The sequence below is a fragment of the Pteronotus mesoamericanus genome, unplaced genomic scaffold (genome assembly GCF_021234165.1).
Source record: "Pteronotus mesoamericanus isolate MK-2021 breed Mesoamerican mustached bat unplaced genomic scaffold, CSHL_Meso_final contig_468, whole genome shotgun sequence".
Lineage (NCBI taxonomy): Eukaryota > Metazoa > Chordata > Mammalia > Chiroptera > Mormoopidae > Pteronotus > Pteronotus mesoamericanus.
In genome coordinates, this window is record NW_026555176.1 from 628,728 (window position 1) to 645,120 (window position 16,393).

Genomic DNA, 16,393 nt, shown 5'->3' on the forward strand with positions numbered 1-16,393 from the left:
TTGTCTGTTTTTTTTTTTTATTTTATGGTTAATGCTTTTTATGTCCTAAAAAACAAAATCCTTGCATTACCTAAAGTCATAAAGGTTTTTTTTCTTGTTTTCTTCTATAAGTTTTGGGTTTTATGTATAGCTCTATGACCTATTTCAAGGTAGTTTTTATTTATGGTGTAGGGTATGAATCAAGGTCTATTCTTTTTCTTCATATACATGCCCAAAAGTTCCTACACCATTTATTAAAAAGTCTATACTTTCTCACTGAATTGCCTTGGTACTTTTGTCAAAATGAGTTCACTACATTACATAAGAGTTGATTTCTGGACTTACTATTCTACTTCATTGATCTACATCTCTATTCTATACTAGGCCAAAACCACAATGTCTTGATTTTGTAACTTTATAGTAAGCCTTGAAATCAAAATATTGGTTTTTTTCTTATTTAAATAAATGAGTTCATAGTGTATGTATTTTTGTTTACTTTTTCCACAACAAGAATTTTGGTTCCATTGATGCTGATGTAACCCTCTGGTCCCTTCATTTTTACACCTGTATAGTATTCCTTTGTATTTCTATGCCACAGCTTTTTTTCATTCTACTCTTGACTAACATACAGATTTTTTTTAGGTTTCAGCTACCTCAAAAGTATGTTTCTAAGAACATTCTTGCATGTGTTTAATAGTGTACTTGTGCAACCATTTCCAGGATTTGAACCTATGCATGGAAATGCTTAGTCCCTGGGCCTATGAAGATTCATTTCCACTAAATAAGATCCAGAGTAATTGGACCAGCTGTCAGCCTCAGCAGCAGTGCACCAGAGTACTCAGTGTTTCATATTACCTACAACACATGAGGTTGTCAGACTTTTTAACTTAAAATTGTACCTGCTGTGGGTTTGTTGTGCACATCCCTGGGTATTAGAGGACTTGGACATTCTTACGCTCTTTGGCTATTTAGCTTTTCTTTCTTAGAAAATGTTTGTTTGTGTCTTCTGCTCATTTTTCTATTAAATTGTGTTTTTTCTTAATAATTTGATAAATTCTTTATATATTCCCAGTACTAATCCTTTTTGGTTGCATGGGTATTATTTTTCATAGTGTGTATGTACCATTTTCTCTTAACAGTGATTTCTGATGGCCAGAAATTCTTCTTTTTTGCCATATCCAAAATTACCAGTCCATTCCCTTTTGTCATTTTGCTTATTGTTTTTAAACTCCTCCCAAGTCCTGAATTCATTAAGACACTTGCTAATGCTTTCTTAAAATATTTAACATTTTGACTTTCATATTTAAAATTTTCATTCATTAGAAATGCATGTGTGTGTGGTGTCGGGTGCAGATACAATTTCATGTGGATAACCAGTGACCCCAATATCATTAATTGGGTCATCTCTCCTTTCCCTGCTGATGTTCAATGGCAAGTCTGTCATGTATCAAGTTTCTAAAAATGTATGACATGGTTTCTAGACTTTATCTTGTTCCACTGATTTACTTGTCTATCCCTTCATCAGTACCAATTATCTTAAGTGGCATTGATTTTTAAAAGTCTTGATATCTAACAGGATAAGTTTCTCACTTTGACTTCTTCAGGAGTTTCTCAACTATTTTTGGTCTTTCGTGCTTCAAGTAAATTTTTTAATCAGTTTGCCATAACTCACCAAAAAAAAAAAACTTCCATTACTTTTATTTCCAATTACTTTTATTGTAATTTCATTTCATCTAAAATAAACCAAAATGAGGAGAATCTATACAGTTATACTATTATGTCTTTCTACCCAGGATCACGGCTTGTCTCTTCATTCCATTGATGTATTCCACATGAAGTTTTTATAATATTTTATATTTTTCGTCATAAAAGCCTTGTACATCTATTAAATATATTCCTCGGCATCTTAGTTTTTGTTACCCTTGTGTTATCTTTTTAAAATTATATTATATGGGCTTTGATGTTGCATAATATCAACTTTTGTATAGTGGTATTTGATTTGACAACTTTGATAAACTTTGTTATTTATCTTAGTAAATTGTCTGAAAAACAGCTTATGTTATCTATGTAATCATATAAACTGCAAATAGGATAGCTTTATTTCTTTCCTTCTTATTCTTTATAACTTTCTTTTTTCTCTTGCATATTGTACAGGCATACCTTGGAGGTATTGAAGGTTTGGCTCCAGACCACTGCAATAAATCGAACTTGGCAATAAAGTGAGTCACACAAACTTTTTGGTCTCCTGGCGCATATAAAAGTCATGTTTACACTACTAAATAAGATTACACTACCTTGTAATCTATTAAGTGTGAAACAGCATTATGTCTAATAAAAACAATACCCACATTAAAAATACTTTATCGCTAAAAAAATGCCTTCAGTGAGTTGTAATCTTTTTGGTGGTAGAAGGTCTTGCCTCATGTCGATGGCTGCTGACTGATTGGGGCTGGCGTTGCTAAAGTTGGGGTGGCTGTGGTAATTTCTTAAAATAAAACAACAATGAAATTTGCCCCACCAATTTATCTTCCTTTCACTTGAACACTTAGAGGCCATTATAGGGTTATTAACTGGCCTAACGTCAATATTGTGTCTCAGGGAATAGGAAGTGGGGCCTGAGGAGAAGGAGAGAGACCAGGAACAGCCAGTCAGTGAAGCAAGAAGAACACACACATTTATTGGTTTTGTTCACCATCTTAAATGGGAGCAGTGCACATGTCCCAAAACAATTACTATAGTGACATCACAGATCACCATAAAAAATGTAACAATGAAAAAGTTTGAAATGGCTTTGACTGATGTGGCTCATTGGGCTGAGCGTTGTCCCACTGACCAAAAGGTCACTGGCTTGGAAATTGGGCAGGGCACATGCCTGGGTTTCAGGACAGGTCCCCAGTTGGGGGCATGTGGGAAGCAACCAATTGATGTTTCTCTCCCTCTATTTCTCCCTCCCTTCCCCTCTCTCTAAAAATAAATAAATAAAATCTTTTTAAAAAAAGTTTGAAATATTGCAAGAGTTACCAAAATGTGACACAGGGACACAATGTGAGCATATGCTGTTGGAAAATTGGCACCAATAGACTTCCTGGATACAGGATTGCCACAGGCTTTTGATTTGTAACAAAAGCACAGTATCTGTGAGGCACAACTGAGTGAAGCACCCCAGAACGAGGGATGTACGTGCTGGCTAGAACTTCAAACAACACTGAATAGAAACAATGAGAGCAGCCCTGGCCAGGTAGCTCAGTTGGTTAGAGCTTCATCCCGAAATGCCAAGGTTGTGGGTTCACTAAATCAATTAATAAATAAAATTCAAAGATTCAAAAAATATGTTGAGAGCAAATAGCCTTAGCTTGTTACTGATTCCAAAGAAAAGTTTTTACTACAGTATAATGGGATATGTGGTTTCTGTGACTGCGCTCGTGTGTACAAGCACCGATCTCACACAATTCACGAGTGTGTGCAAAAAACCCTCATCAGGTTAAGGAAGTCACCTTTCATTCCTAATAGGGCAAGGACTAGGGCTTTTTATCATTAAACAAATATTGAATGTTATCAAACGTTTTCTGTCTCTGTTGAGATGATCACATGGTTTTTCTTCTTTTAATGAACTGTTATGTAGTGAACTACATTTAGAAATTTTCTAATGCCGAACCAGCTTTGCATTTATGGAATGAGTCCAGCTTGGTCATAATTTATTATCTTCTTTTTATGTGGCTAGTGTGAAGATGTTAATGTTGTATTCAGGCTTTTTGCATCTATGTTCATTAGTGGAATGGTTCTGTGATTATTTTTTCTCTGACAAGTATGTCTGATATTGGTATCAAGGTTATACTGTCCTCATGGAATGTCTTAAGAAATGTTCTCTTTTCTTCTATTCTATAGAAGAATTAAAATGATATTGAAAGTATCTTTTCCTTTAATGTTTGGCATACTCACCTCTAAAATCATCTGGGATTGATATTTTCTATGTAGGAAGATTGTTAACTGCTCATCACCCAAATTTAATGGTTTTCCATTTCCTCTTGAGTTCATTTTGTCAATTAATATTTTGCTGGCAATTTGTCCTTTCTATTTAAGTTTTCAAATTTATTGGCAATGGATGACATAATATTCTCTCATATTTTCATTCCTGCTGCAAGGGCTTCTATAACAAAATACCAGAAACCGAGTGCCTTAGAACAACAGAAATTTATTGTCTCACAGTTCTGGAGGGTAGAAATCTAAAACCAGGCTGTCAAGAGAGACGGTACCTTCTGAAGACCCTCAGGGAGACTCTCTCCCAGGCCTCTGTCCTGGCTTCTGCTGATGATTGTCAGTCTTTGGGGTCTCTTGACTTGCAGCACATTACTCCAGTCTCTGCCTTCTTGTGTCATGATGTTCTCCTTGTGTCTATGTCTGGGTCTCGTCCCTGCTAAAAGGACAGCAGGCACAGTGGCTCAGAGCCCACGGTCATGGCCTATCTTCAGGTGATTACAGCTGCGAAGATCCTATTTCCTAATAAAGTTACATTCACAGGTGACAGAGGTTGAACGTGTCTTTTGGGGAAGACACAATTCAATCCATAACAAGTAGTGAGATCATCTTTCTTATTTCTAATATTGCTTGTGTGCCTTTTCTCTTTATTCCTTAATCATTATTGCTGGCAGTTCTCAATTTCATCAACCTTTTTAAGGTAACAACTTTCAGTCTTATTAATCCTTTCTATTTTATCTCATATTCTTGTTCTATTAATTGTGCTCGTTATTAATACATCCCTTCTACTTTTTAAAAGGTTATCCTTTTCTTCTGATTTCTTAATTTGGACATTTACCTTGTTACTATTTGGACTTTCTCCTTTCCTAATATATAGGTATATAAGTTATATATTTTCTTTTAACTATCTCTAACTAATGTTTTAACACATTCCTTACATTTTAATATGCAATATTAGACTTATCAGTCAATACTAAGTATTTTCTAATTTCCATTATGATTTCTTCTTTGATCCTGGCATTGTTTAGAAGCGTATCTTTAAATCTCTAAACATAAGATTATTTTTTTTAGTCACCTTTTCTTTTCTTTATAGACATAGAATGTAATCCATAGATACTGAAACTTCTTGAGACTTGGTTTATGGCATAGCATGTAGACAGTTTTCTTAAATGTTCCAACTTTGCTTGGAAAAAACCTCTTTTCCACTTCTTAAGAATAGAACTCTATAGCCATTAGATCAAGCTTGTTAATTGCTTTGCTCAAATCTTCATGTTCTTTTGTTTTCCTGTTTCTTGAGCTATCAAACATTTGAGAGAAAATACTAAAGCCTCCCACTATGATGTAAGTTAGTTAATTTTTCTTTGTGGTTCTTTTATTTATATTGTTTTATATATTTTGAAGCTATGATATTCTGTGTGGTTTCCTTGTGGTTCTTTTATGTATATTGTTTTATATATTTTGTATGTAAATTGGTTACATACAAATTTAAGATTATTTTATCTTTCTTGTGAATTGAACTTTTTATCATCATGTCCCTCTTTACTATAAAGCTTTTTGCTTAATAGTAATTTTTTTCTGATATGAATGTAACTACCAGCTTCTTCATTCAATACTCTGTCAGATATATCTTTTCCCATGCTTTACTTTCACCATTTTAGTATCTTTATGTTTGAATTGTGTCTTGTGAGGACAGCATAAAATTAGATTTTTAAATGCAGTCTAACTACACTTTCCCTTCTACAGAAGAGTTTAGTCTAATAATTATTTAATCCCTTTAAATGGGAGAGTTAAATACATTCACATTTACAGTGATTACTGATATAGTTGGATTTATTTCTACCATATTGTTGCTTCTTCCTCTCTTTTTTGCTTAAAACAATTTTTATTCTATTTTTCCTTCCCCTAGCTTTAAAGTTACACTCTTCAATTTCTATGCTTTAAGTGGTTATTTAGTTTAATATCAAAGTTAATATTTTTACCCATCTCCTGATCAACACAAGGACCTTAGCATGTTTAACTCTAGCTATACTTCATTCTGACTTTTGTGCTTACCCATTATTATTATTGCTTTGTATAAGGTTTAGATGTACCCATGTTTTCATCCTTTTCTTCAATTGCACCTGCTTCTTGCATCTCAATTCTTTCTTCTGGAATGATCCCTTCTTCCTGAAACATTTCCTAGCTTAGAAATTCATTTAGTGAACATCTGTGTAAACTCAGATAGTTTTTGTTTGTTTAAAATATCTTTATTTTATCCCCATTTCTGAAAGGTTGTTTGCTGGGTATGTGTATAAAAAAAATGGATAGACAGATGGCTAGATAGATGGAGAGCAATTTTCTCTTAGCACACAGAAGCTTTCTTAGCTTCCTTTGTTCCTCTAAAAACTCATCCTTTGTAAATAAACAGTCCTTTTCTCTAGCCATTATGATCTTCTCTTTGTCTTTGGTGTTTTGAAGTTTCACTATGAATATGCCAGAACTTAACCCTGCTTGAGATTTATGGGGCTTCCTGATACTGAAGAGCCACGTCATCCAGCAGTTTAGAAAAATTCTCTTTTAATTATCTCTTCTGATATTCCTTTACCCCTTGTTCTCTTTCTTTTCTTTCTACCCATAACTCTAATTAAACTATATTAAAACTTGTCAGTCTGCCTCCATGTGTCTTTACCTTTTTCATATTTTCCATCTTTGTCTCTCTTTCTGCTACTCTATGTGGTTTCTTTAGATATATCTTCCAAGTTACTAACTCTGTCTTTAGTTAGGCTTAACCTACTGTTAAGTCAATCCACTGAATTTTCATTTCAATAATTTTTCCATTTGTCTACAAATTCTTTCAAATGTGTCTGGTTAATGCCAATAGAAACTTATTTCTCAGTCATATTTTAAATACACTCTTAATTTTTGTAAGCATACAAAGTAACATATTACATATATATCTGATCATGAAAATATTTGTAATCTTTATGTATCTGAATCTTCAATGTTTTTAGCTCATGGATTTATGATTTCCTTGTTTTGTTAAAAATACATTTTTAATTGTAAATTCATATTCAATCTTTCTAGGGAATTCTTTGAGGCTAGATTTTAAAGTATATTTCTTTAGAGAGTGTCTCTATTGTCTCTTGTCAAATGCTAAGGGGAGCTAGCATTCTGGAGCCACTTTCAACAAAAATTTTAGCTGAAAGATTTTGAATGTCAAGTCAAAACCCATGTGAGAATGAGCATGCAATTACAGATTACCAGGGGAGGCTTTTCCTTCATTCTGTTTTACCCAGTACTAGGGCAAGCATCCCACTATTTTCTTCTAGAGAGGTGTTTTTCCTTGGTTTGTCCTTGGAAAGTGAGCCTTTAAGAATGTCCTAGTTTTCTGACTTCATCTCCAGTTTAGACCTCTCATCTTGGGAGGACCCTAGACTTTGTCTTTGACCCTCAGTACATGGCCTATTAAAGCTCTCCTAGGTCACCAGCAATGGCAAATGCAAGTACTAACACTTGCTTATTCTTCTGGATTCTAGGTTAATTTCATTTCTGGTTTCTGAGATCTTACCTTGTTGTGCCACCTGTTAGGTAGTACATTTTAAAAGTATTTTAAAACTATTGTCTCTGAAATTGGTAGACAAAAGCATTATGAGAAACATGATATTTGCATAGTCTCAGAGAATCTCACCTCAAGATATTCATTACAAAGAAAAAAATAGTAACTTTACAGAGGTAACTCTTAGAAGACACCACCTTAATCACATGATCAAAGCCAACGTCACCACTGATAGAACATAGTGACATTATGGGTTTCTTACTATAATGTACTGAGAAAGGTACAAGGTCACTGCTATGGTCTTCTCTGTCCCCCGTCAATTCTATTAATATGTGGAAACATCAGTCAAATATAAAGTGAAGATCTTTCTACAAAAAAAATTAGCTAGTACTTTTCCAAGTGTCAGGGTCATAAAATACAAAGAAAGACTGAGGGACAAACCTACATTTAAGGATAATAGAAAAGCCAAAATGCATCATGTCATTCAGGATTGGCTCCTGGTCCAGAAGCGGGTATTGGTACACAACTGATAAAATGTAAATAAGATCTACAGATTAATTAATAGTATTAGTTAATAGTATAATTGTATATGGTGTTAATTTCCTGGCTTTGATCATTGATCTGTGTCTATTTAACATGTAAGGAAGCTGAGTTGAAGAATAAATGGAAATTCATTGTATTATTTTTGCATGTCTGAAATTATTTGCGAACTATAAAGGATCTGAGATTTTACGCTGTTGTGAGCTAACATCTCAACCTACCACAGTTTCATGGATTCTGGCAGAAGACACGAGTTTTCTGGGGCTAAGACAAAGGACTTTATTACTCATGGCACACCAAGCAGCATGAGCTTCCTGGTCACACTGGCCTCATGTGTCCCCCCAAGTCCTGTGAAGATGACACAGGTGGGCCAGGTAAATGATACACGGCCCATGAGTTTGTATCACATGGCTTAAGAAACTCCAATATCTTGTAAGAGGCTGTGAGTAAACTTACCCAAACTCTGCCCTGGACAGAGACATTATGTTCATTATATTGCAGAACAAACAAACCCTTTTTTTCAAAGTTAGACATTCTCTCTATGATCCAAATCTGTTCTTACACAAATATTCTTAAAAGGATAGTATGGTACAAAAGGCTGTCCATGCCTCTCTTCATAAAATGTGCAAAAACATAAGCAACTAATGGAAAATTATCTCCTAGCAACTTCAGAACAAATACCTTTTTAAAAATCTAAAGAAAACAAAATGGAAGTCCTAGGAAAGGTGTTTTTACCTTTATGTTAACAATGATAAACTGAATCACAGAAAAATTAAGGATTTGTTCACATATTACTATTAGCAAGAAGAATCTAGACTAAAACATCCAATGCACCTAAACACCCAGCTCCATACTTAGACTCCAAAGAGGTCCATCACCTAATTGTCTATACTTCCATAGCATACACGTCATCAGACCAGATAGGATCTCCCTGGTGCATCTTCCCTAGTTTTTCAAGATATATTCCCTCTATAATGCATTAATTTGTCTTCTAACCATACAGTAATAACTTTCCTAATAATCAAGTTAAAAGTTTTTTTTAGTGTCATCTCACCAGTTCATCTGTGCTGTGAAAATTTTAGAGTGGTGTGTTTAAAATTGAGACTCTTCAAAAAAAAAAAAAAATCCAGATCAATACCTCCATGGACCTCGACGGTACGGAACTGACTATCTAACTTAAATCTCTCCTGCTATATTTCCTATTATTCTGTCTTATAGAAACTTTCTTTCCTGTGATATACCTTCCTAGACTCGAAATCCTTGAAGCTTCTACGTCTGAAAAATTTCATCCAAAGAAAAGCTTAAAATCATTAAAGGAAAGAAGTAAAATGAGCTGTAGCTGACCATTCTCCTCAAAACGCCAGGCAAAAGGTCAAAAGGGCTGAGGCCACTGCATCTAAAAATGGGAGTTACACCCAGGCCTGCTGTGGATAAATACTTAACTTCCTTCTGTGGTCAAATCATTGAAAGGGGAACCTTGAAGCTGACAAATTAACCTCAAGTGTTTCTGTGGCCCAGACTCTATCCTCAGGAAAAGGAAGACCTGGTGAGACCGTTGTCCAGGGCAGAGCTTCTTGAATGTTACTGAGCATGAGCCTTCAATGTCCGGGGGGAACGGGGCCAACAGATCTCTGGGCAGGTTCCCAGAGTTGCTGATTTAGCGGTTCTGGGTGGCACCTGACAACCTGCATTTCTAAGAAGTTCCTAAGTAATGCTCCGCTGCCGCTGCTGGTCAGAGGACCACATTCAGCGCAAGAGTCCAGGCTGCAGCTTAGAGTGGGGCATGAAGGTCCCTAGCTTTGCAGTTCCAGAGCCCTTGCGTGCAGCAGGTGCTCTGTGAAAGTTTGGCCAGTGCCTGCGTTGAGAGCTGCTTATTTTACTTCTCTTAATTTCAATTTCTTTATCTGGATAAGCGTGTAAAGGAGGTTTTAAGGAAAGACTTAAGGGAACCACTTATTTCAAGTGCCAAGAAATGTGCCCAGAGGGCTGATGCCCTGTTTTCAGGCCACCGGTCAATTGTCCTCCTGCCTTTTTGAATAAAAGGAGGACTGAGTGAAGAAGAAATGGGAGGGCCACCGCAAGGGGTGGGAAACTGGCATTAGAAGCCTCAGAGGGAGAACAGAGAACCAGGCCCGGAAGCCGAGCAGAGGTCACAACCCCAGTGCCAGGCGGAATTGCCGAGCTGGGTGAAGCCTGCGAAGGAAGGAAGGGATAGGAGAGCTGGGACCCAGGTTTCTAGACCAAGAGGGAAATCTGAGGCGGGCCAGCTCTGAGCTTGCCCTCCAGAGCCCAGTGAACCTGCAGCACCCAGTCTGCCTCTCCTCGTGCATCCCCGCAGCTGGCAGCTCCGTTGTCATCGCGCCCTTCCCAGCTTGCAGCTGCCCCTTGACTCCTTCTCATGGGGAAACAGCTGCTGCCTTTCCCTTCCTGAATCAAGCGACTTGTACTTCCCCACTACCCTGCCACTTGCTCAGTCCCATAGGGAGGCCATGAGGGGATGAAACACACACGCACACTTCTATAGCGCACATATTGAGGAATTCTCTTCCTGCCCTCACCCCCCACAATGGCTCCGGCTGGTCAGCCACCTCCACCTGAGCCAGCTTTTCTGCACCCCCAGCACCTACATTCCCACCACCTGGGACTATGTGTTACCATGGGGTTCTCCCCAGGATGGGGACCGAGGTCGATTTAACAAACACATGCCCCCTTCTACCACCAATAGGACAGCGGGTGGAAGATGGGGGGAGGGGATGACAACTCTGTAGACTGCAGTTGATTTGCTGTTCCTTAGAGGACCCAAAACTTTTTCTTAAAGAAAAAATGCAGAAAGGCCCCAACTCCTGATTGGCTAGCAGCTGGACTCTGGAATGCCTTGGTTACCGTATATGCTCACATAGAAGATTCTGCTGCAAAACAAATGTGTCCTATTTGCCAAGCCATGGTGGGGGCGGGGGTAAAAATGGCAACAACAGCACATTTATTTCCCCCTTAAGGTCCTATCTCTCTTTCCAGTCTCCACTCCCATGCTTACTGCCCTAGCAATCCCAGTTTTGCAGGGGCCCCATCTTGGCTGGAAAGGCTAAAGTACATAGTTGACAAGAAGGGGAACAAGGACTTCTCTGATTATTTTCCTTGAGACTCATCATTTAAACTCACACCACTGTTTTTCCCAGAGCTTCCCCAAGGCAAGTAAGTATATACGGTATTTCACGTGAGGAATGTTTTATTCACAATCTTCCACCTTTCTGGACAGGGGAAGGGATTCGAATGACCTTATAGCTGATCAATTCTCCAGTGCCTGGAGCACTCCTCCCCCACCACCTCCCCTTCCCAACCAGAAACCTTCCTCTCCTACATCCTGCCCCCTCCACCCCTGCCTGCCGCACATTCTCCACCCCCATCCCGGCCAGGAGGGCGAGACAGAGGAGCAAAGAGAGGGGGCAGGGACAGAGAGGAAGTTTGTGTCTGAATGTGTGCTCCAGTTGCATTCCAGAGGCAAACAGAAAGTAAAATAAAAAAAAAAATTAAAGTCAGCTCACCACTGTTTTGTATTATCCATGCCTCTGCAACTCTTCATTCAAACAAATGACCACCATTGGACAAGATTCCCACTGTGGGTCGGAACCAGAGAGCCTTACAGCCAGCCTGCCCTGTTTAGTTTTCAGTAGATTGCTATAAGGATCAGAGAGGGTCAGTGACCTGACCTCAGTCACACAGTCAGTCACTATAGATCATGACTAGAACTCAAGTCTCCTAAAACTTGGATCAGGGCTCATGTCATCCTTATACTTGGTTTTTATTCACAGGTGTGTAAGCACGGATTACCTGTCTCTCTCTTCAGACAGCTCTAGGGTTAAACCTGAGGTTAGCATGGTAGAACGGGGACTTTTGATGGGCAGGTGGTCTTTTACCATAGGAAAAAGGAGCTGCTATTTGCTCTGGGCTAGGTGCAGACCCTGAGCCACGTGCAGGCCCCCTTGAGGATGGAAGCAGTCTCACAATGACAGTCTCACAATGACAGTTGGTTGCACAAACCCAGGGCAATTGAGGGGAACTGAAATTTGATCTTTTCTTTCTTTTTTCTTCCTCCAACAGGGTGTGAAAGAGCTAGTGAAAACCCCAGTCAGACATACTGAGCAGCCTCTGAATCACTGAGAAACACTGACAAGGGCGGTGATTTGGGGAACTGGAGAGCAAGTCCTCCCTTTGTCAGCTTTGCCTCCTCGCTGTCACTGTCACAGCATCCGAGGCAAGCAAGTCTCTGCGTGTGCCTCCCTGTGTTCACACACATATGTGAGTGTGCGTGTGCACGTGTCCACAGACATGGGAGCTCTGGCTTCTTTCTGTGTGTTCTTTCCCACACACCCGCTTCCTCCTCTGCCGCTCATGCCGTAGTCCTTGGAGAGGCCAGCACAAGGTTTCCATTAGTGAAGCACATTTTTGTGCTATGGATATTGAACTGGGGAGGAAAGAAAGCAGACTGTTGTCCATGATGGATGGGTTTTCTAGAGGACTTCCCAGGGTGGTCCTTAAGGGGGCCAGGATGGAGCCATGAGGGGCTCACAGCTTCACAACATTCCCTTGTTTCCAAGGACGACTGTGTCGGGGGTGTGTCTACTCTGCCGCCACCCTCTTCCCACCTCCATTCATCCCACACTTGCCCCTCCTCTTTCGTCCTCCCCTTCCCGCCCCCCCAACAACCCCAGCCTCCAGTTTACCTGAGTGCAAAAATACTGTCTAAGTTCTCCTTTGAGAATAAAAAGTAATGTGTCCTGTGTGCTTGGTCTTTATTATGGATTATGGCTGCCCCTAAGAAGAAGGGATGGTTTGTGGAACAGAGCTCTTGAAATATCACCCGTTATTCCTGCGTTTCAGAAAGCTCAGGTTTTCTTAAGCTTTGCAGGCCTGAATTTTCACGATCATCATACTTATCCACATACAGCCTGAATTAGATGAGCTGGACTAGCCAAAGGCTCCTCACTGATTCTTATCATCTTGCACAGCACCTCGAACACAGCATGAGTTGGATAAATGATCAATAAACGTAACCAGGAGTCTGTGAAGACTTAGTGTATAAAACAATTTCCCTCAGTTTAATCTATTTTTTTTTTAACAGAAGAAGGAAATGAGCTTCTGGGAGCAACTGGCAGAATAGGATAGCAAATCTTGTCCCCTGACTTGAGGTCTCGTGCTATACCATATTGCCGCACTGTTGGGGGAACCTAGAACTTCTAACAGAAGAAGGGCCTCTGCCTTCAGTGAGCTTTCAACCTGTCTGGGGAGTCAGAGCCTATGGAGGAAATAATACAGAAGAGTTCAGGGAAGTAGATGCTAATAATCCAACACAGAAGTGATTGGGGGCAGATAGCCCCTGCAATGATTTGAGGCCTATTATCCCAATTCAATGAAGGGAAAGTGGAAGGGCCATAAAGAATTGGAGCAGTTCACACAAGGTCAGATCACTGAGAACAAAGGCAAGTTAATCAAATCTTTAATCCAGTTGAAGGGTTTTCAAAGAGCTTTTGGGGACAGGTGGAATGGCAGAACAGAGGCCCAGACCTCCCAGGAGGGCCCTAAAGATCAGTGCCCCCATCCCTAGCCTTTCTTTCCCACTTCAAAATAGGAAAGTTCTTAACACCACTGGAGCGGAACTCAAAGTTAAGTCACAGGATATACTGCAGCCTCAAGAAGTTCAGTGTTCAAGTCTTGGAAATTTACATATTAAAGGCTCTCGGAGATCCTACAGGCAAAATGAAAATCAAACAAACAAAACACACCAAATAAGACAAAACCTCTCCAAAAAATGGTGGGGGTAGGGGCGGGGGTGGGGAGACTTTTCTTTAACTCAGTGTTATTTAAGGTTCCGTGTCTGGCCTGTGGAGCCAGGATCTGGTCTCTCTTTCTATTCCTGAGATAAGGGAGAGTACTGCTCTTCTAGGGACCTGGTAGCATAAAAGGAATCCTTTGTTGGGGGGGGTGGGCGTTTAGGGGCTGATTTTCCAAGGGTCTTCCCAGTTCTCAGATCCCTAACTCCCACGTAGAAATGAATGCATACTTTCCTCTCCGGGAAGGAAGCACCTCCAGCCCACCACACACATGCACTTACACCTGCTTACCAAACACACTGCAGGTCTCCCCAGAGTGTTGCCAGAGGTTGCATCTCATCTACTCCTCTTACGCCTAGTGCCTCAACAGGGAGCTTGGACTATAAAATGTAGGCACCTAAAAAGTGTGAGCTGAACTGAATGCAGTGCACTTGTGAATTATTCTAACACTTTTTGCTCTTTTCCCAACCCCTCAGCCTCCTCCATAGAGGCTGTGTCTAGTCTTCCCAAGAGCTGAGGTGTCTGAGGTGCTGAGATTTTACTGTGAGAGTCAAACGTGCCAAAGCCTAGCTCACTGCCGTCTTCCTCCCCACGCCTACCCCTGCCCCAGCCTTTCAATCTCCCAGGCCCAAGGTCAAACCTCTACCCTGAAATCTCTTTGTTTCTTCAGGCTGATATGGTGGCAACGCACACCCCTTTCTCCGGTTCACCTTTGTTCTATTCTGTCCTTCCACTCTCTTTCCTTTCCTCTGCTTTATCCTCTCCTCTCCACACTCCTTTCCTCTTTTCTCACTCCCTTCTTTGCCTCCTCCACTTCTCTCTCTCCCCTTTCCCCCAAATAGGCTTTCTTTCCATCTATCGAGCTGTTAGCCAAAAAGCTGGCTCCAAAGCACCTCTGTGAGCCTGGGCCCTGGGCTGATCCCTTCCCTCCAGTTCCCTGATTCAGAATGATCTACGTAAGAAACGCGCATGTTGGCTAGTCTTCAGGGCATGCCCTTCACTGTTCTTCTGGGTTAAAAAGCACACTCAGAGATTGACCTGCATTTGGCTGGGGCAGCAAATCTGGCCAGTTTGGACACATCTGTCCACAGCCTCCGCCACCATGGCCACTGGTTCTGCTGCCCAGAGAGTGTAGTTTGCAAGGGTAGCTTTGAGAGAGGGCACCCTGCGTCATGTCAATGAAGAAGTGCGGTTCCGGGAAAGACCCGGGCTGGGCTTGGAAAATCAAGGTGTGTGTTGGAGATGAAGTCCAGAGGAAGGAGGAGGACCCATGTCCTGCACTCACGCCCCGGGGTGAGCACAAGGGAGATCTGGGAAAAGTAAGGGCTAGGGGCCTCCTGGTGAAGGGTAGTGAAGGCTAGAGAGGAGGCCAGAGGCCCAGGGAAAAGGGCATGACCTACGAAACACACAGCAAAGGGGCCCTGCAGCCCGGGGTCCCTGGTGGAGGAGCAGGAAACAAGAATGTCTCCGGGTCCTGACATGTGGTTGTAATGATCACAGACCCTTTAGTGTCCCAGGGACCTTAGAGGTCATCTCCTCTATCCTCCTGCTTCCGGGTAGGACTGTATCTAAACTAGTCAGGATGTGCGGGCAGCTCTGTTCTTAAAGATCCCAGGAGAAGGAAAAATGAGCTCCTTTTCATCAAATATTAGGCATAGGATCTTGGTGTCAACTTTTCCCACCTCTTCCAGAAAGGTCACGATTTACAAAGACTGCATGAGAAATTTTGCGACTAAGCTGGACATCTGGACTCCTGGGTCCATGGTCAGTAGTGCACTGCCATCCCAGTCTCCCAAGCGTGAAAGTTCTTGCTGCCCAGCCTAACCTCCCTGCTTGCTCTTCAGCCTGCACTATCCTCTAAGTGATTATAACAGTGTTGGGTACGTTATGTAAGTGTTATTTGTTATTACAATCACTCCTGCCGCTTCAGCTTTCAGTGCAGATGGAAATCAGCTGTTCATCAATTTCCTTCTTTAGAATATCGATTGTCTACATTGCTGTGCAAAAGACAGAAGGGATTTGGGTTTCACAGCTGGGACGTCTCCCCTGACTTGCATCCCGCTCTACCTGCACTCTGCCTCCCTGGCCTGGTCATTCCCCCTTCCGTGTTCTGTGTGTTCCTGTAACCATATTAGCTGTTACGCCCTTTCTGAAAGGGCAGTAGCATGATGCAGAGCAATGGGCTCCCAATAGGGTAGCCGTATAATTTATTATCCAATCCAGGGTGCTTTTGAGAGTGAAAGGGGTTGCTGTTAATTATGTGGGACAACAAGCATAAACCAGAATTTTCCCAGGCAAAGTGATACACCAATCAACCTGACTCTGGGTTTGAATCTGCCAACTCTAAGAAAGAAGAGACCTACCAAAAAGGGCTCCTGTGGCTAACCAGGCTCAAATTTAAAATGGCCTCGCAGCTGTATCTAAACAGGGACTCATGCAAGCTGTGCTTCAGGGAGAAGCCTGCACTAAACTGCCTGCCTCCACACTGAACTGCCTGCCTGCGTTATGTTCCTGCCAGCTGAGCCAACCCTTATTA